At 43.9% G+C, this 21,595-nt stretch overlaps 1 protein-coding gene across 1 annotated transcript in view; it reads left to right on the top strand.

Moving 5' to 3' along the window:
• The first annotated feature begins 14,839 nt into the window (after positions 1 to 14,839).
• The window catches only part of SERPINE2 (serpin family E member 2), a 66,026-nt gene continuing 59,270 nt past the window's right edge, over positions 14,840 to 21,595 (top strand). Inside the window, exon 1 of the mRNA XM_007966455.3 lies at positions 14,840 to 15,050. The gene's annotated coding sequence lies outside the window, so the exon portion shown is untranslated. The remainder of the gene's footprint in view (positions 15,051 to 21,595) is intronic.

Below are 21,595 nucleotides of genomic sequence, written 5' to 3'. Positions count from 1 at the left end.
TTCTTTTAAGGCAATTAGCAGAAGGATAGATGGATAAATGCCTCAACAAAATCCAGATTCTGCAAGCAGAAAATGTGATGGTATTTACAGATAAACAACCCTATCTCCTACACACTACTATAATCAGCGTTATAGAATAAAATAAGCCTACCATGAATGTATTGCCAGATTTTTATCTGAGTATATAATTTATTATGTGGATACCCATCTTGATGTGTTAAAAGGTACCAGCTAGAATGCTACATTGAGTTAATTGTCTTGATGTGGTCTGGCACTTTTTCATGACTAAGAAGCAGGAAGCATAAACTATTACCAAGCTGTATGTACGGACACACATAAAAACCTTTGCACGAGTAAATCAGAGTAAGCATTCAGAACAATGGAGACATAGGGATAAAGAGGGACCAAGTGGATTATTTCATACTTATGTTCATGACATGTGCACCGAAACCTTGACATTCAGAAGTGTGCCATGCCTCAGTGGCAGCAAACACACATAGGACCCAGATCTTGGTTTCTAAATTACTTTTCTCCAATAAAAGTAGCCCGGGCTCCTTGGAGAAATGTCTGATTCTAGGGCTAAGGTAGAGAAAATACAAGCTAAGCCTGGAACATCTTCTAGTTCCAGAAAGCAAAAAGTGGTCAAAACACAAAAGAACATTCTGTAAAAGTTAATGGATTCACAACATTTAACTTAAAAAAAAAAAAAAAAGACAAAGAATGAGGGCATATCAAAGGGACACAAGAAGAGCTCCCAGTGGCCAATGCTGGAAAAATTTGAGCAATAAATGAATAGTGTGGTATTCTATTACAGCTCATAATATAAAATAAACATAAATGAGCCCACATTTATATAAATATATAATTCAATTAAATAAATGAATAGGGGAGAGGATACAAATCTTTCCTACAGAAGAATTTCATTTAATATAAGTAGATGGTAGCTATTCCCACCTCCAGAAGGCAGAATGAAACCTCCCTGTGTGTGAGCTGGACTTAGTGATGTGCAACCAAAGAATAGAATATGGAAATGGACAAAATAGTAACTTTGCAGTAGAGAAACATGGAAAACACTACCTCAACCAAATTGATCAAGGTTAACTCCACCACTGATGAATCGTATTGATATCATGTGCCCCTGATTTGATGTGATGAGGACACTTCACCTGTCTGGTAGCCTTCCCCAGGACCCATAACCCCAATCAAATCATGAGAACACATCAAACAAACATTTATTAAGGGATATTGTGCAAAACACTTGACCAGTACACCTCAGAGCTGTCAAGGCCATGAAAAACTAGAATGAGAAACTGTCACAGACCAGAGGAGACTAAGGAGACATGACGACTAAATGCAATGAGTATTCTTCATGGAACTCTGGAACAGAAGAGGACATTGGGGGAAAAACTGTTGAAATCCAAATAAAAGCTGGAGTTTAGCTACTGATAAGGTGCCAGTGTTAATTTCCAAGCTGTGAGAAGTATAAGAGAGATTCTCCATATTATCTTTACAACATTTATGTTCATGTAAAATTACCTCAAAGTAAAAAGGTTTACTTTATTTAAGATTAGTTTAAAAAAAAATAGGTTGACAACCACTGCTCTAAAAAGCCTATCCTTGGATTAGGCAACCACATCAATGTGGTTGGTTGCCTAGGTGCATGAAATAAATGATATTGCCACTCTGCCTCCACTCTCTCCATTACAGCATTTTCTGATTGTGCTTTGGTATAATGCCATCACTAAAGACAAATCTACAACCCACCTCCAGGAGTTTTAGGACTTCAGACACAAACCTGTGTACCATCCTCATTCCTAGTTTCATGTCACTATCTTCTCTTTATCTTTTCTTTGTTCAGATTTCCATATATATCCCTGTAGTCAAAGGAGGAATAAAAGATAAATTTATATACAGGAATTGGGTCATTCATCTCTGGGCCCATAGTACACAGCAGCTTTAGGCTCACAGTAGCAACAACTCACACACCACTTATTCTGAGCCAGGCACTCTTCAGACACTCACCAAATATGCATGCCTTTCCACTTTATAACAACATGATAAAGTAGCTACTGTTCTTAACCCCATTTTACAGGTAAGGAAACTAAGGCCCAGGGAGGTTAAGCAACTTGTCCACATTACAGAGAAAGTAAATGACAGAGTGTGGATTTGAACCCAGGAAGTCTGACTCCAAAGTCTGTGTTCTTAACCTCATAATGTCAAATGGTTTGCAAAATGAGAGAGAGGGAGAGAAAAAGGAAAAGAAGGTAGGGAGAGGAATAGATAGAGTGTGGGTCTCTAGAGACCATTTTGATGGAAGATGGTGCTGGCTGCTGCTCACAGTCACAGGGTTTGAGGAGTGTTAAAAGATTCCCATTGTCACTCCACTCAAACACATCTGTACCATTGAATGATACATTACTCACTCTTTGGGGGTCTGAGATAAGAAAAGTTGTCATTGAAATGCAAATATTTTAACCAAGGAGGTGAAAGATCTCTACAATGAAAACAAATGAAAAAACACTGATGAAGGAAATTGAATAAAGCAGAAAAAAAAAAAAAAAAGGAAAGACATCTCATGATCATGGATTAAAAGAATTAATATTGTTGAAATGATCAGATTGCCCACAGCGATCTACAGATTCAATGCAATTCCTATCTTAATACTAATGACATTCTTTATAGAGATAGAGAAAACAATCCTAAAATTTGCATGGAACCACAAAAAAACACAAACAGTCAAAGCAACCCTGAGCAAAATGAACAAAACTGAAGACATCACATTACCTGACTTCAAATTACACTAGAAAATTAGTTATACTATTAACCAAAACAGCATCGCATTGGTATTAAAAACAGACACATAGACCAATAGAACAGAATAGAGTACCCAGAAACAAATCCATGTATTTACAACTAACTGATTTTTTTTTCCACAAAGTCTCCAAGAACATACACTGGGGAAGGACAGTCTCTTCAATAAGTGATGCTGGGAAAACTGGATATCCAAATGCGGAAGAATGAAAGCAGTCCCCTATCACTCACCATATGTGTATAAAGATCAATTCAAAATGGATTAAGGACTGAAATGTAAGACCCAAAACTAACTACTAAAAGAAAACAGAGAGAATATGCTTCAGGGCATGGGTCTAGACAAAGATTTTATGGCTAAGACTTCAAAGCCACAGGCGACAAAAATAAAAATAGACAAATAGGACTAAATCAAACTAAAAAGCTTCTACATAGCAAAGGAAACAATCAACAAAGTGAAGAGACAATTTGTAGAATGGTAGAAAACATTTGCAAACTATACATTTGACAAGGAACTAATATCCAGAATATACAAAGAACTCAAATAACTCAACAGCAAAATACCTAATCCGATTAGAAAATGGGAAGAGGATCTGATGGATATTTCTAAAACAAACAAACAAAAAACAAATGGCCAATAAATATATGAAAAATGCTCAACATCACTAACCATTGGGGAAATGTAAATCAAGATCACAGTGAGATATCATCTCACCCTAGTTAGAATGGTTGTGGTCAAAATGACACAAAAAAATAAACGCTGGTAACAAGGTGGAGCAAAGAGAACTTTTATACACCGTTGGTGGGAACACAAATTAATACAACCATTATAGAAAATAGTATGGAGATTTCTCAAAAAACTAAAAATACAGCTACCATACAATCCAGCAATCCCACTACTGGGTATTTATTTAAAGGGAAGAAAATCAGTATATGGAAGAGATATCTGCATGTTTAAATGTATTGCGGTACTATTCACAATAACTGAGATAGAATCATTCTAAATGTCCATCAACAGATGAATGGATAAAGAAAATGTGGTACACATACACAATGGAATACAACTCGGCCATAAAAAAGAATGAAAGCCTGTCATTAATATTAATATTAATATTAATTTTAATCCTCAACAAGGATGAGTCTGGAGGACAATTAAGTTGTGTGAAATAAGTTAGGCACAGAAAGATGTGTACCTGCAAGTTCTCATTTGCCTATGGGAGCTGAAACCTATTGAGCTCATAGAAGGAGAGAGTAGAATAGTTGTTCCTAGAGGTAGGGAGGGGGAGGAGAGGGTGGCTAGGGAGAGGTTGGTTAATGGATACAAAATTACAGCCAGACAGGAGAAATGAGTTCTAGTGCTGTATAGTGCTGTAGGATGAACACAGTTAATGATAATTTATTGCATATTTTCAGTAAGCGGCAAGAGAGGATTTTGCACGTTCCAAACACAAAGAAATAATCAATCTTTGAGATGATGGATGTGCTAATTACCCTGATTTGATTATTACACATTAATACATGTATCAAAATATCACACTGTACCCCATAAATAAGTACAATTATTACAAGTCACCTAAGAATAAAAGAAAAAAAATACTCCGTCACAGAAAAATGCAAATATTATTCGAAAGGAAGTAAAACCAGTGTTAAAATTGATTAACTGGCCAGTCCTGTAAAATGAGGCAACGGGCGGGTAACTGTTTTTTTTTTTTTTTTTTTTTTTGAGGCAGAGTCTCACTCTGTTGCACAGGCTCAGTGGCACAAACACAGCTTACCGTAGCCTTCACCTCCTCGGTGCAAGTGATCCTCCTGCCTCAGCCTCCACCTGTGTTGGTGGGACCGCAGGTGCATGCCAGCACACCTGGCTAATTTTTTGATTTTTTGAAAAGATAGGAATCTCACTATATTGCCAAGGCTGGTCTCAAACTCCTGGGCTCAAACTATCCTCCTGTCTTGGCCTCCCAAAGTGCTGAGATTACGAGTGCGAGGCACAGGTGACTCTTGATATGTGGAAGAAAGGCCCAGAATTTGTGGGGCTTCCCAGGAGACAGGAAGAGGTAGAGCCCCACTTTGGAAGGCTGTGAGAAGCCTGCATGAGAACGCTGAGGGGGCAAAGGGAGGCAAGCACTCAGAGGTGAGAGGAAAGAGGGTGGGGAGAAGCCCCAGAAAGCTATGGGGGAAAGTGTGGGCAAAAGCCTCACCCACCTGGACATTCCTCCAGTGGTTGGTTGGTTCTGCAGGTCTTCATGGACAACCCAAGCCAGAAAGAGTCAGGCAAGCAAATATCTGCAATCTCACAGCCATACAGCTTTCTGTTCACTTTCCTCTGGAAGCCCCTCTTCCTTGTCCTCACTCTTACAAACCATAAAATCTAAATTAGATATAACACTAGTCTCAGAAAGACCAAATGTATCTAAGCACACTATTTCCCATTTCTTCTATGCAACATGGGATGCTTATGAAGCAGCACAGAAGGTGGACATCTAAGTTAGAATAATGATTCTAACAGCTGATTATTGAGAGTTCTCTAGGTGCTTTCTACCTACATTTCATTTTAACTTCTCAATGAGCCTTGGAAGCAGCATTGCTACTCCTTTAACAGAAAGTAACTTGAGCCTTCGAGGTATTCAGGGAATTACCAAGATTTTAGGCTGGCAAAGATGAGAGCCTGGATTCTTGAACTGGCCTGTATAATTCTAAGCACAGGCTCTTACCCAGTGTTTCACAGGCTCCTCATTTACCTATGCAACCTTGGGCAAGTCATTCGGGTTCTTGGACCCCAGCTGCCTTGTACATTAGATAAGCAAGTTAACTCAGTTTTTAAAACTTTCACGTTCATATGACTTCACTGGGGATCTTATTAAAAGCTGCCAGGCTGGGCACGGTGGCTCACCCCTGTACTCCCAATACTTTGAGAGACTGAGGCAGGAAGATCGCTTGATCCCAGGAGTTCAAGACCAATCTGGGCAACATACAATGAGTCAAACACTATAGAAAGTGCCTCAGTTTGCTTGGGCTGCTATAACAAAATACCTTAGACGAAGTGGCTTATAAATAACACAAATGTATTTCTCACAGTTCTGGAAGCTGGGAAGTTCAACATCCAGGCACCAGCAGATCCAGTGTCTGGTGAGGGTCTGTTTCCTGCTTCCAAGAGAGCAGTCTTCTTGCTGTGTCCTCACATGGCAGGGAGGGTAAGGATCATTCCTGGGTCCCTTTTATAAGGGCCCTAATCCCAATTATGAAGACTCTGTCCTCATGACTTAATCACCCCCCAATGCCACCCATAGGTGATTAAGTTTCAATACAAGAATGTTGAGGGGACACAAACATTTAGACCACAGTAGTTTGCATAAGGCAGAGCCAGCAAGGAACTAAATTGGACCAATGAAGATCAAATGTGTGCTTCAGAATTAATAATAGCAGTAATCTGTGAAGGCTTTTAGACTTTACAAAGTACTTCACCTATATTATATTATCTCAATAACCCTATAGTAGATATTCAATTATCTCTTTATTTATTTATTTATTTATTTATTTATTTACTAGACATGAGGAAACTGAGCCTCAGAGAATTCAAATGACTTGCCCAAGATCACAATTAAGAGGCGGTAGAAACTGGACAAAAACCCAGGTTTTCCGGCTCCCAGTGTTCCGTTTTCTGAGTTCTTCCCATCATGCAATGCTCTAAAAGTTGGAAGAGGTAGGGAACATGGGACGCATAAGGAGGAACAGAAGCTTGCAAACTGCCCAGGCACCAATTAGAATAGTAAAATTAATTGCATTTTTTGTTCATTCCACAAATATTTATTATGGACTTCTCTGTGCAAGGCACTGTATGAAAACATGAAAATATACAAGACAAAAAAAAAAAGAAAATATACAAGACCTGGCCCATTGCCCTGAGGTTGGAACCTAAACCAAATGCTTACATCCAAGGCCGGATGTGGTTGTGTGGAATATTTAGCCCACACTCAGAACCACGAGAGCATGGAGTAAGGGGAAATCGACAATGGTTAGGCTGAGAGGGGAAAACTGTGAAGAATGAAAATGATTTCAGTGGCAAAGAGTGGTGGCAGATTATGTCCAAAAATGGCCAAAGTAATCCCACTCCTCCCGCATGCCTTTTTGAAATGTGATTTCACTGCTCCTCTTATTATGAACTAAATTGTGCCCCCCCAAATTCATATGTTGACACCCCAACCCCCTAATGTGACTGTATTTGAAGATAGGGTCTTTAAGGAAGTAATTAAGGTTAAATGAGATCATAAGGGTGGGGTCCTAATCCAATAAGACTGGTGTCCTTTTAAGAAGGGAAAGAGACATCAGAGGCTGAGCTCCATGGTTCACACCTGTAATCCCAGCACTTTGGGAGGGCAAGGTGGGTGGATCATGAGGTCAGGAGTTCGAGACCAGCCTGGCCAACATGGTGAAACCCCATTTCTACTAAAAATAAAAAAAATTAGCCGGGTGTGGTGGCATAAGCCTATAGTCCCAGCTACTCAGGAGGCTGAGGCAGGAGAATCGCTTGAGCCCGGGTGGTGGAGGCTGCAGTGAGCCAAGATCGCGCCACTGCACTCCAGCCTAGAGTGAGTGAGAAGAGTGAGACTCCATTTCAAAAAAAAAAAAAAAAGAAAGAAAGAGAGACAGCAGCAGAGATCTCTCTATATATATGGAAGAAAAAAAAAAAAAGTGAAGCCACAGTGAGAAGGTAGCCATCTGCAAGCCAGGAAGAGAGGCCTCACCGGAAACCAACTCTTCTGGCACCTTGATCTCCAGCCTACAAAACTGTGAGAAAATAAACATGTATTGTTTAAGTTACCCAGCCTGCAGTATCTACCTACGACAGCCCGAGCTGTCTAATACACCTCTCATCAAGAGGTAGAGTCTACTTCTTGAATCTGAGACAGCCCTGTGACCTGCTCTGAATTGTGACAGCAGAAGTGATATTGTACCAAATCCAAGGCTAGTCCTTAACAGAACTTGAGGCTTCTGTTTTCCCCACCTTGAAGTCCTGAGCCATCCTATAAAGCCTGACTACTGCTGGAAAACCATGTAGGAAAGGCTTAGAGCTTGAAATCCAACAAGGTGAAAAAGGCCCATGAAGATGAAAAACTAGAGAGAAGACTGAGGGTTCCAGTCCTTCTCTCTGAGAGTCCACATGTATGAGTGTCGCCATCTTGAGTCCTGCAGCTGCACGAATGAGGTCAGACAACAGGAGGTGGAACAGAGATGAGCCATCCCAGCCAAACCATGCCCATTCAACCCAAACAATCACAAACAAATAAAATGCTTGTTATTTTAAGCCATTAAAATTTGGGATAGTTAGGGCCAGGCACAGTGGCTCCTGTCTATAATCCCAGCACTTTTGGAGGTGGAGGCAGGCAGATCACCTGAGGTCAGGAGTTTGAGACCAGCCTGGCCAACATCACAAAACGTCTCTACTAAAAATACAAAAATTAGCTGGGCGTGGTGGTATGCGCCTGTAATCCCAGCTACTCAGGAGGCTGAGGCAGGAGAATCGCTTGAACCTGGGATGTGGAGGTTGCAGTGAGCTGAGATTGCGCCATTGCACTCCAGCCTGGGTAACAAGAGCGAAACTCTGTCTCAAAAAAAAAAAGAAAAAAAAAGTTTGAAATGCAACACTAGATAACTGATACAGGTGGAGTAAGAAAAGGGTATTCAGGTCGGAGAGAATGGTTTAAACAATGGCATGATGACAGAAAAATACAATCTCGATATAGGTGAGTAATTCTGATTGGGAAAGCCTTTAAAAACAGAGAAAATGAAAAGATAATGCAAGAAAGGTGGGTTGGGGTTAAATTGTAGAGAGCTTTCATTGTAGTAAATTTTTATTAAGCATTTACTGTGTGTCAAATACTCAGTTCTTTTTATGAATTAACTACACAATCCTCACATAGCCCTATGAGTGGATTATTCTATTATTATCCCCCATTTTACAAAATGGACACTGAGGCTCACAGGTTAAATTACTTGAAAAAAAAATTACATAGTGGTGAGACTGAGATTTGAACACAGGCAATCTGACTTCAGAGCCTATGCTCATAACCTCTACAGAAGACTGACTAAACCAACGAATTGGAACCTTGGTGATAAACGGTGGAATTATTTTAAGCTGGGGAATGGCATGACCGAAACAGCACTTTAGAAAGACTAAGCTGGCAGTTACAGATAGAATCTGGAAGCTGAGAGAATAGTTAGGGTGCTACTGGAGTGGTAAGAGTTTGAACTGACTTGCAAAAATGGAAAAGGGGTGACTCAGAGGGATTTGGGGGAAAAAATTTAAAAACTACTAACAGCACCCAAGGAATGGCTGGAAATGGGAGGAATAAAAAGAAGAAAAGGGGCTGGGTGTGGTGGCACACCTGTAATCCCAGCACTTTGGGAGGCTGAGGCAGGTGGATTGCCTGAGGTCAGGAGTTTGAGACCAGTCTGGCCAACATGGGGAAACCCCCTCTCTACTAAAAATACAAAAAATTAGCCAGGCATGGTGGTGCGTGCCTGTAATCCCAGTTACTTGGGAGGGTGAGGCAGGAGAATCACTTGAACCCAGGAGGCGTAGGTTGCTGTGAGCTGAGACCATGCCACTGCACTCCAGCCTGGGTGACAAGAGTGACACTCTGTCTCAAAAAAGAAGAAAGGAAGGCAGGAAAGAAAGAAAAAGAGAGAGAGAGAGGGAGGGAGGGAGGGGGAGCGAGAGAGAGAGAGAGAAAGAAAGAGAGAGAGAGAGGGAGGGAGGGAGGGAGGGAGGAAGGAAGGAAGGAAGGAAGGAAGAAAGGAAGGAAGGAAGGAAGGAAGGAAGGAAGGAAGGAAAAAAAAAAAAGAAAAAGAGAGAGAAAGAAAGTCACAATTCATTCCCATCTTTGTGCTTTGGTGACTGAGATGGAAGTCATGTCTGTAAAACACACGGAACACAGGAGGAAGAACTGGTTTGGGGATGAAGATAATAAGTGGGTTTGACTTGTTAGGTGGGAGGTGATGGTGGGATATTAAGTGGAGGTGTCTGCCAGGCACTTGGAGATAGATGAGTGGTACCTTGGGATGGCGGCCAAGGCCATCTGTAGATACAGGCTTAGAATTCATCCAGAACTAAGCAAAGTTACATACATTTAAGATATATCAGTTAGGCGTCCTAGGTTGCTAGCAACAGAAACTGAATCTGGCTAACAAGTAGAAAACTCTCACAGAAACAGACTTCACTGTGGACCTCTGCTCAGACGGGACAGGGTCTAGGGCAGCTCTGAGGTCCAGATAGGAAGAACTCACGAATTCATCATTCATCAAGCTGAAACGAGTCAGCTGCAACTACTTTTTCATTCTTTTCAAGATTCAAAGAACTGGGAGGGAATCCAGTGAGCCTGATCATATGCCCATCCCTTGGCTAGTGAAAGTAAGGATACCTTGATTTCCTTCCCAATAAAATGATGCATAAAATAGGAGAGGTGTTTCCACTATCAAAAGGCGAGGAGGGGAACAGGTGTTGGTGGCCACAGATAAATCAATGTTCATTCCATTAGGAGAGAGTGTGGAGAAAAGAGGAGGGAGCTGTGGACAGTCAACTGCATGGTGCCCACCTGTTGGAAGATTTGATGAAAAAAGGAAAAAGGCAAGTTAAGGCATCGGAAGAGAGAAAATAGGCAAAGGAGTTTCCAAAAAATGGGCACACACATGAGGGTGAAATCCTGCCAAGGACTCAAAGGTGATAAAGAATGTTGAAAAACTACTGGAAGTTTTGAGAAATAGCTTCCAAGTTTGCCATTGGAAGCTACTGGTAACCTTTGGGAGAGAAGGAGGGCCTGAGGAAGTGAGGGAGAAAAGGAGGGGAGCCCAATGACGGGGTAAGAAGATACACGGAAGAGACCCACGGAAATAAGAAGGCAGCATCTATTGTTTGGTGGTAAAAGGAAGGAGAGGAGCGGGGTTGTTGTTTGAAGGGGTCAATATCACAACGACTCTCAGAACCTGGCTGTTACATCCTATTTGGTCACATATTAGTAGAAAATAATACCCAGCCCAGGACCAGGCGTGGTGGCTCACGCCTGTAATCCCAGCACTTTGGGAGGCCAAGGCGGGCGGATCACGAGGTCAGGAGATCAAGACCATCCTAGCTAACATGGTGAAACCCCGTCTCTACTAAAAATACAAAAAATTAGCCAGGCGTGCTGGTGGGCGTCTGTAGTTCCAGCTACAGGCTGAGGCAGGAGAATGGCATGAACCTGGGAGACGGAGCTTGCAGTGAGCCAAGATCGTGCCACTGCACTCCAGCCTGGGCAACAGAGCGAGACTCTGTCTCAAAAAAAAAAAAAAAAAAAAAGCAAAGAAAAAAGAAAAGAAAAGAAAAGAAAACGGAAATTAATACCCAGCCCAGCACTTAACTATCTTTTCTCTGAAGCTCTTGGTGAAAACTAGTGACAATAGCAAAGTGCAAATTGATGTTCTGGTTTAATCTGTTTCAGAAGTTACAGAAAGAGGAAATTGAATTTATTAGAAAGCCAACTTTAAAGGGAAATAAAAAGACAAATGCCTTTTCTAAGCCAAAAAAAAAAAAACCCACAGCAATGCAACAGTTTCAGAAACTAATTGTATAAGTGTACTGCTATTACCAGTCTCTTTTCCCCTGGTTGAAACAATCTTCCATAACAACATTTGCAACTATAATATTGTGTAACAAGCACTGTTACGGTGTAATGTCTTTTAAATAGGGGCTAAATAGGAGAGAAGTGAGTATCCATTATCTTATTATCATAACATCCGTCAGTCTTCCAGACAAAACACCATCATCCCACTGAGAGCTAAGGACAGTTTTTACTTAAACACAAGGTCATACTGTTTGGGTGCATGGGACAGCAGTGGAGGTGGGGTGGGGGATTTTCATTTATTCCAAGGCACTCAACACTGGACTTCTTCCAAGAGAGGAAACAAGACTAAATAGATCATTTGTTTTATTCTGTTTGGGCATTTCTTGCGTTTCTCCCAACTGTGGCTTATGGACACAAAGCCAAACTCAGAGCCTGGCTGGAGCTGGCTAAACTCCAGGTCAAAGGAATAAACAATCTGAAGCTCTATTTGCAGATTAAGGCAAGCCACACAATTGCAGGACAAAATGAAATTCCGCTGTGAATGTGAAGTTGCAAAGAAATAGCCAGGTAGAAGTGTTAAATGATTTGGATTTCTCAAACAAAACTGAAGTAGAGGTAGGAAGGAAATGTCGATGGGAAGTACACATCTATGAGAAACGCATCTCAAAAAGGGTCAAATATTGGAGAATACTGGAGGAGGAACCTGCTGCTTGTGGGGACCAACTGAGGTAGGAACACAACATCTTTGGAACAGCCCCTCATGGTGGGTGTCAAAGAGCCTGGTCATTTGAGTGTCATGGAAAGTGTAGTTTGGGTTATTACTTCCGTTTCCTCTTGCCGGCATCAGCAAGGTCGGCCAACACCAGTCATGCACACTCAGTAACAAGTATAGTTGGTATTCCCAGCATATCCCACTGGCAGAATGGGTCTTTGTCTTGAATCACTTTCCTTTGGGAGACCTCATGGTCGGCCTCATCGCATGTCTAGCGAGAGAGAAAGGAACATTAGTGGCTAGGCTTAGTTTAGCATATTAGTTAGCACTGCATCCTGTCTGATTTCGGAATTGACAAGTCATGTACAGTATTGCTCAAAATGTTCCTTCGACAACACAGGAAAGAAAAGGAAGTGAATGTCAGCCATTAAAATGTAACCCAAAGAGGTAAGTCCCAAGGACTTCCAATCTCTTTCATAGATGAAGAATTTGGACCCTATTTATACTCTAATTGAAAGAAACAAAAAAGGTTTTTTGTTTGTTTTTTTTTTTTTTTTGAAAAACATTGGCTCCTTCAAGACAAGAGACTGAAACTCTTCAAAATAGCTATTTTGTGCATTTCTCTCACTGGTTTAACTTTTGAGTAACTTTACTAAAAATTTAAAGTTACACATAATTAACCAAAGTGTGTGAGATAGGAATCAATGTATCAATGCTAATATCCTGATTGTGATATTAAACAATGGTTTTGCAAAATGTTACCATTGAGGAAGACTTGGCAAAGTGTAAAAGAGACCTCTCTGAATCATTTCTTAACAACTGCCTGCCAGCCTACAATGATCTCTATTACAAATTTTAATTTAGAAAGGTGATTGAGACAGACATGGATGCAGGGATTCTGACACATTTTCATAATAATCTGACTTCGCCCACATTTCCAGTTATTTCTCCAGTAGTTTCTTGAATGACTCCCTTCCATCTGGAAGAGGATACTCCCAGCTTTTCAACCACACTGAGCAAGCTCATTCACACCTGCGGGCTTTCCCCCTCCTTTGAATTGTTTCCAGCTCCAGCCCACCCCGCCCTGAGGGGACCAAGCACAACACTGTCACTGGAACAGTTCTTAGCATGTCTAAAAGTCACTTGGCTAGTAGTTTATCCACTCGTCAACAAAATTTACTGAGTAACTGCTATAAGTGTGGTATGGCTCTAGGCAATAGGGATAGAGTGAGTTGGAAACAATATTGAAATTAGTTTCTCTTCCCTGGTCTCTGGGAGTACATTCCAATGAAAGAGAGTAGAAGAAAACTAGCAAGAAATAAGGTGTAAAAAAAAAAAAAAAAAAAAAAAAAATCAATTCATGATGAGGGCCATGAAGGAAGTCATAGGTTAGAGGGGATAAAGTGACTTTATCTCAAGTGGCCAGGGAAGGCTTCCTAGGGGAGAGGACATTTGAGTTGTGATCTAAAGTGTAAGGATGCAGACAGACATAGAAGATTCTGGGACAAAAAGCATTTCAGGCACAGAGAACAAGAAGGATGTATACCATGCCCTGTAACTGAATATAAATATTTGGTATGACAGTAAAATGATTAAACATGCTCATTTTGTAGAATATTTGCTCCTTATTTTAGGACCAAGCCTCCCATAACCTGTTTCCCTCTATGACAGACTGAGAACACTGTTAAGCTGGTCCAGATTTTACACTTTAAGAGCAACCCCTTCCCCAACACACAAGTGCACACTCTAGCACGGTCACCTACATGCCAAGGGGTGACTGCAGGCTGATCTTTCAAGTGACTCTCATCAGTAGCTGTACCCTTAATTAAGGGCTGTGTATAGGGACATTTACATTTCTTCCTCGCTGTTGGGGCCGTCTGCCAGCTAGCGAGGATTCTACACTAATGGCAACATAAATTATTGTCATTAAAGTTGGGTCCTTGGGTCCCCAGAAACCTAACTAGACCCAAAGGAGGAACCAACTAAGAGAGATCCAGGTAACAGAGCCCGGAGCGGGACGGTCATTTGTTGCAGGCCCCTGGGGTATGCGCCTGTCTACCGCGCACCGGGTCCCAGCAGCCGTGGTTACTGGCTGAGAAGGGCTGAGTTCCCAGGACGCTGCGGGTACCTCATACTGTCACCATAGCCAGGAATCCAGTTTTCTGGATCCCTTCGTCTGTATTTGCCTAAGGCGACCTGCCGCCGCTCCTCTGTCCTCTAGGCAGGGAGAAGTCAGCTCTAGGACACCCTGCAAAACGCCTCGAGGGGTTATCTGCCCCTTCCCGGCCGCGTCCTGGCACCGTTTTCCCCATCACCCGGAGGAGTGAGCACTGTCTCAGGGCGCCCTCTGTCTCTTCCAGGGGGCAGCCAAGACTACATGCCCTGGGTCTCAGGGACGCGGTACGAGCCCCGGTATGCCCCCGCCCCCGCCACCTCACACACCCCCATCCGGGAGACCCACGTGCAGCCAGGCCCGGGCTGGCGCTGCACCTCGGGGTCTGCGCGTCTCCCCGGCGCGTTCCGAGCGCAGCCCCGCGACAGGGACCCCTCGGGGAGCGGCATCCGAGAGGTCGCGGGCGGAGAGGGGGCGTCCCGGAGGCCGGGCGCGGGGAAGCTGAGGCCCGCGGCCACACAAAGGAGGCGGCGGGAAGGCGGGGCGAGGCGGGCCGGGGGCGGGGGCGGCAGGAAGGGGCGGGGGCCCGCGCGGCGCCGCCGATAAAGCCCCCGCCGCCGCGGCAGCCAGCTCGCGCTGTGGGGCTGCCCGGGCTGCGCGGCGTCTGCAGGCGCCACCGCTGCCTCTTTCCGGCTGTGACCCTCCTCGTCGCCGCTTCGCTCCGTCCTCTGACTCCCCGCGCCGCCGAGACCAGCTCCCGCTCTAGTTGCGGCCGCACCGCCCTCCGCGGCCGCCCCCTGGGGATCCAGCGAGCGCGGTGAGTACAGGCTGCGCCGTGACTCCCGGGCGCGGCCGGCGCTGCCCTCGGCTGGGGACGCTCCCCGGGGCTCCGCGCGCCGCCGGCCCCGCGCCCCGACCTTGCGCCCGGCCGGGAAGCTGCCGGGCCTGCGGGGCCAGCGGCACCCGGGGGTGCCGACGTCGGGGAGGAGTGAACTTTCTCAGCCTCCCGCGGGCCGCCTTGGCCGGGGCTGGGTGCGCGCCGGGCATCCCGGTCCCGCCCGCGGGGAGCTCCGAGCGGGACCCGGGCAGGGCAAGGCGGGGCCGCCCCGGAGTGGCATCCAGAGGTACCCGCAGTGGGGAGCCCCGGGGCCGGCGTGGCTCCTGCCCGCCCATCCAAACCGGCCCTGACCCTGAACCTGAGGTTTCCAGCTGCTTGCCGGCGTCCCCCTACCCCGGACTTAGGCTGCGCGCCGCCGGATGGGGAGAGACTGGCGCACTCTTACTTGTTACCTCTGCCTGTGCAGGGGGAGGTGACGCGTGGTGTGGGGAAAGCCTTTAACTTGGCCTCTTGCAGCCGATTTAACCCGAGCGAGCAGGTCTTTGCTATTTTCATCATCTGTAGAAACGGGAGTTGCGAGGCGGATGAGTGACTGCAGGTAAAGTGAAAGTACGGTACTCAGAAATTCTGGAAGGAATTAGGCATTTAATGTGTCCACAAACTGAGCGGCGAAGGAAGGCTTCTATTACATAAGACAGCACTCCACCTTCAGGTATTATGGAAGATGCTATTGAAGGTTTTAGTGTTTTAATGAACGAAACACATTCTTTGTGTGTGTGTGTCTGGAGAAATCTCGAATGCTGCTCTCTTGCTTTGACTAGTTTGCAGGGGACACTCTTATATTTAGCATCAGCGTGAAAAGGTGTTCGAAGGTGTGAGACTTCCCCTTTCAAGCCAAGAAGCCGTTTACTTGTCTGAACTGTTGTGGAACAATATATGTGATAATTGTGTACTTTGAAGATTTTATATCAGAACTTGAGCACAGATAACTGGAAGAAATGTCTACATTGCTAATTTGTATATCCTAAACCACACTTCAAAAATTGAAGGCAGTTTCAACACTATCTGAAGGTCTAAATCAGTAACTCTTTGCTATTTGCAGTATTTCAATAGAAAAAATTTTGGCTATGCAAATGAAGGTACTAACCTAAGTAATCTAAGGTTTCTTAGATTAATCCCCAAATTTTGATTCTTTGTTAAAATAATGTTTGAAAATATTGTACCATGCAGGGCAATTACTGAAGGTCATGAAAATGTCATCATGTTTTATTCTAAAACAAAAATGAATCTATGCAGAAAATTTCTGTGTCCCATGAACTGCATGTTAGTTTAATTTTAAAATTACTGTCTTCAAAAGAAATTAATTTTCACTTCCACACAAGGGTGATTAAATACCAGTGAGAGATTGTTTGAGGTGGTAGAGTTGGAAATGAGGTGGTGACCTGGCCACGTCACTGGGTGCATCTCCGCCTTGCGGTCCTCTTCCAGCCAGTTCCTTTCCCATTGCATGGGGACTCTGGCTCTTGGGCTATTTCTCCACCTCTAGACCTAAAGTCCATGCGGGGGATGCTCTAGATGTGCACTTCCTTGACTGTCTCAAATCCAGTGTCTTCCATGTACTCCAGCTACGAAGTCCTCTAAGTACCTCCAAGTCTTGCCCTCTCTGAGATGCTCAACTTCTGAAAACTCTTAGTGCCTCCATCCCGCAGGCTCTTTCCTTCTGGGTTGCAAACCGGACTCCCACTGTAATCTTCAATGCATCGATCTCCAATCCTTTTCCTTCTGCGAGTTTGGTCGATGACTTTGTAGCCCATTCTACCAAGAAAATAGAGGTCAGAAGGGTCTCCTCATGTCCTCCCCCATCTCCCCTGTACAGACTTTTCTGTGTTTACCCAGTCATCCAATAAATCTTCTTAAGCTTCTACTGTGTCTTGGTACTTTGCTGGATACTCATAGGTGGTAAATAGAGCAGATCCTTGCTCGCTTGAAACTGTCATTCTTTTGGGAGAAAACCAACTAAAAGCAAACACAATATATTGTAAATGTATGATAAATGAATAGGGTAGAATTATAAAGAAAAATCAAGTTAGACTGAGAACTTAGAGAAATTTAGAGAGATGACATCCTTGGGGCAGTGACTGATGTCTCCAGCTGTGTCCTGAATCCCAACTCGCAATGCCTCTCTCTCTTTGTGAGTGTTACTCCCTTTTCTTACTTTTATCTTCAGTCTCTCCCTATGAGCTTTTTTCTTTTTTAGTAGTATTTTAAGAATGCCTTAACCTCCCTTGTCCCTGCATCCTCAGCTCACCTGTAATGACCACCACGTCTCTCCAGGCTTCTTAAACTGGTCTCCCCTTCCCGTTCAGCAATTTGCAAGCCAGCCAGAGTCTCCTCAAAGTTCAAGGCCCGTGACTTCCTGAACAAGCAATCTTTTTTTTTTTTTTAATTTTTATTATTATACTTTAAGCTCTGGGGTACATGTGCAGAATGTGCAGGTTTGTTACATAGGTATACATGTGCCATGGTGGTTTGCTGCACCCATCAACCTGTCACGTTAGGTATTTCTCCTAATGTTATCCCTCCCCAACACCCCCCTGCCCTGGCCATAGGCCTCGGTGTGTGATATTTCCCTCTCTGTGTCCATGTGTTCTCGTCTGAACAAGCAATCTTATGGATACCCACTAGGCTTCTCCATGGCATTTGATGAGGTTCTTCCATTCCTTTCTGATGGGTTTTTTTTTTTTTCACCCCTGGTTGCCACCTTCTGGTTTTCCTTCTTCCTCCCTGGCATCTCTGCTACGTCTTGAGGTTACCCAGGGTTCGCTGTCATCCCTCTTATGCCCTGTGTATTTGGGTGAACCATGTTCCCACAGCTTCAACTGTCACCAATATGAAGTGAGTCCTAGAGTGGCATGTAAGCTGGCTTGAGCATGCTCCTGTGTTCCAAACAGTTACCTGCAGTCTGGTGCGCTTACTCATGCCCTTTAGACCAAAAAAACGCCCCACAGTAAATCCAAAATTGATTTTCGTTTTCACCACCCACCCCATATTTGCTTCATCATTAGCCAAGATTTGTCCGTGTTTTTTTTGGCAGTGGTGCCACCATTCATGGAGGTGTTGGAGCAGGAGCCTCACGGTGATGCTGGGTTCCTGCACTGCCCACATCCAGGCCGTCACCAGATCCTGTTGCTTCTCTATGCTGTGAAATCCCACAAAGATCTGCTCTAGTCACGCTGGCCTTGCCTTGCTTTAGAGTCCAAAAGTGGCAAAATGGTGGCCGGTGTGCCACTTCTAGCAGTAGGCAGTGGTGTTGTTGGCCTGAACAAAGTATAGAAAACTTGAGTTAATATTTAGACATCTGGAGATACCACTTGGGTGTATAGCTTCTCTTAAAAGCTAGAAGACCTGGAATACGCAGAGTTCAGCGGTTCACACCTGTAATCCCAGCACTGTGGGAGGCTGAAGCAGGCGGATCACTTGAGGTCAGGAGTTCAAGACCAGCCTGGTCAACATGGTGAAACCACGTCTCTACTAAAAATACAAAAATTAGCTGGGCGTGGTGGTGTGTGCCTGTAATTCCAGCTACTTGGGAGGCTGAGGCAGGAGAATCACTTGAACCCAGGAGGCAGAGGTTGCAGTGAGCTGAGATGGCGCCACTGTACTCCAGCCTGGGTGACAGAGTGAGACTCTATCTCAAAAACAAAACAAAACAAAACAAACCAAACCTGGAATAGGATGCTTACATTTCCACGTGGCAACACTCAGCTGCTGCTGGCTTTCCAGTGCCTGTCTACACTGGAGGTCAGTTGTTTTCTGGTTCCCCTGGACCTATGACCTTTGCTTATAGTGGTGTTCTGACTCCCATGGGCTTCAGAGCTAGAGACCCTAGGCTGAGATGACCATCGATGGCCTGGGAATGCCTAGTGCTTACTGCACAGTGTCGTGCACCTCCTGTTGCATCCCTTCTAACTCTCTTCCATGTTGTTGCTGGTGTGACTTTCCTCCTGCTGCCCCAAATCCAAGTCTTCTTGGGTCCCTCCTAATAAAACTCGATGGCTCTCTCTTGATCTGGGCTTAAACCCCTGACTCGAAAGAAGTGGCCGCGTCATATCACAAGTTGGGTATCTCAGATTAAAAGATGAGCTCTCCGCTATCTTTATACAGTGTTGTACCTGAGTTTCTGAAGATGCTTTTGAGCTTCTGTAAGGTAATTAATACAGAGTTCTAGTGTTGATGGCAGTCCCTACTGTTTATAAACCATTTCTACAAACCTGACTACTGCCCCACTTCCTTGCAGCCCCCCTGGGTGGAGATAGGGCAGCGTCGATTCTACATCCCAAACAGCAGTGGGGAGTCTGTAAATATGGAGGCACAGGCCATCCCAGGGAGTCCCCAAGCCTTGGAACATGGGGAACCTTGTTTTACATGTGGTACCCAGAGTCATACAGTGTGTTCCCAAGGTCATTTAGATGCCTTAGGGTCCTGACCCAGAACTCAGTTCCTGTCAGCATGCAGCCAGGGAACTTTCCACAGTGCTCCATGGGCTCACCAGGCTGCTGGCCATTTGTAATGACCCGACAGCGTCAAAGCTTTCTTCACTCCCTTCCCATCTCCCTGCCTTGCCCTCTGCCTGAAACATTCTTTTCTTGCAAAACTGCACCTCCTGTAAACTCCACTGGTACTGCCCAGTGCTTTTCTGCCTTTGTTTCTTCTGTACTTCTGCCTGGAATTCCCTTCCTCCTGTGTTCAGTGTCTGGCTGATTTCTCCTTTTCAAGACTCAGGTTCAAAAAGGCCTTGCTGGCAGTCGCCACCCCCAACCCTCTGTGGCACATGAGCAGTGTACACCCCTCCCCGGGCCTACCTCAATGATGGCAGTTTTTTGTATTGTAGCAACATGCCCTATCCAGTAGACTCTAAGCTCCAGAAAGACGTGCCTGTGTTTTAGTTTTATTTGCACCAGCAGCGGTGTGTGGCCCAAAGGCAATGACCAGATATCTGAACTAAACCATATTCATATTTTTTGTAAGTTTACTGCATGCTTTATGGAAGAGTGTTTGTATTCCAGACTCAAGGGGGAGCTCTCCCTGCCAGGCCGCCAGCCCTCATTTTGGTACTAGCAAATTTAATATATCCTCAGACATTTTAAATTTTTGATTAACCTTGTCTTTTGAGATAAAACATTACTAAGAGAAAAGCGGAAGTCTAATACAGAAGCGCTTCTCTGCCTGTATTCACTTCCGTTATCCTCATCTGAACCTTCCTTTGGCATGGTTCTGCCCTCCTTGAGGTCTGTTGGCTGGGTTGCACTCTGCATTTCATGGTTTTACAGGGTAGGAGGATGTATTTTGGTTTATTTCTGTTAATCTTGGTGATGGTGATATATGACCTCTTGGTGACTTTTTTTTTTTTTTTTTTTTTTTTTTTGGCTGATATCTTCAGTCAAATTAGGTAGAAAGAGCAGGCTGGGAGAGGATATGGGCTGCACCACCAATAGAGTGTGTAGGTTACCATCTAGAACTCAATTTCCTTGTCTATATATTGGGTATGTTGAAATAAATGATGTCAAAGGTGTCTTATTTTTAAAACCTATAAATTATTGGCTCCCTTTCCTTTTGATGTGGCTTTCTCATAAATGTCAAGTCTAGATTAAATTTTTTTCATAAAAGCATTATCCTGTGCTTATATACCTTAAAGTTCTTGTCTCTCACTTTTTTAAGCCTATAAAATCATTCAGCATTAGTATTCAGAAAGAGCATCATGGGCCCAAGTGAAGATTTAGTTTGTATTCCTTAGAGCATTTATAAATTTTTAAATAAATTAGGTCCCATATACTTGAATCTTGTCAATCTGTTTTCCACACATAAATGTGCCCATCTTCTCTTTTCAAACCATCTTTCCTCATGAGTAGATTGCATGCCTAATCTGAAAACCAATGTTGGGTTTTTAAAAAATACCCTTAGGTACAGAACGGAGTCAAATGCAATAAACTACTTCTTTAGGTTATCTCTTGTCTCCAAGTTCCCAATTTAAGAATACTGAACGATTAGGACGATTTTATTTCTCTTTTGAGAAATACCACCTCCCATCCAACAGGCCAAGTCTATTTCTACAGTCAGTGAGTCTCGTCTTTATTCTGTTGTTAGATTTCTAGGTCTGGATGTAAGCCCAGTCCAGGAAAGTCGGCATCCCTTCTGGGATTCTTTCTGTGCATGAGGATGGCCACTGAGCCCAAGCAATCCTCTATTTGTAATTCCACTCATATGTTTTGACAAACATGTCCTGGGATTCCTCCAAAGGTTGGAGTGGGCACCTTAGTTCAAGATTAGATCAGGAACACCCAGGCTTTTGCCACAGTTTGACCTAAGACATTATCCTTTGCTTCGGAAGATCATTTGAGAATTGGAATTTACATCCATTGTGCCTTTCCATTTTTCTTATTTAATTCTTTGAAGAATAATACGAGGAGACTTTAATATAAAAGAAAAAAATCCCATCAAGAGTCAGAAAGGATTTCCTGTTAGGG

This window comes from Chlorocebus sabaeus, chromosome 10 (assembly GCF_047675955.1).
Source record: "Chlorocebus sabaeus isolate Y175 chromosome 10, mChlSab1.0.hap1, whole genome shotgun sequence".
Taxonomy (NCBI): domain Eukaryota; kingdom Metazoa; phylum Chordata; class Mammalia; order Primates; family Cercopithecidae; genus Chlorocebus; species Chlorocebus sabaeus.
This window is presented reverse-complemented; position numbering and strand designations above follow the sequence as displayed.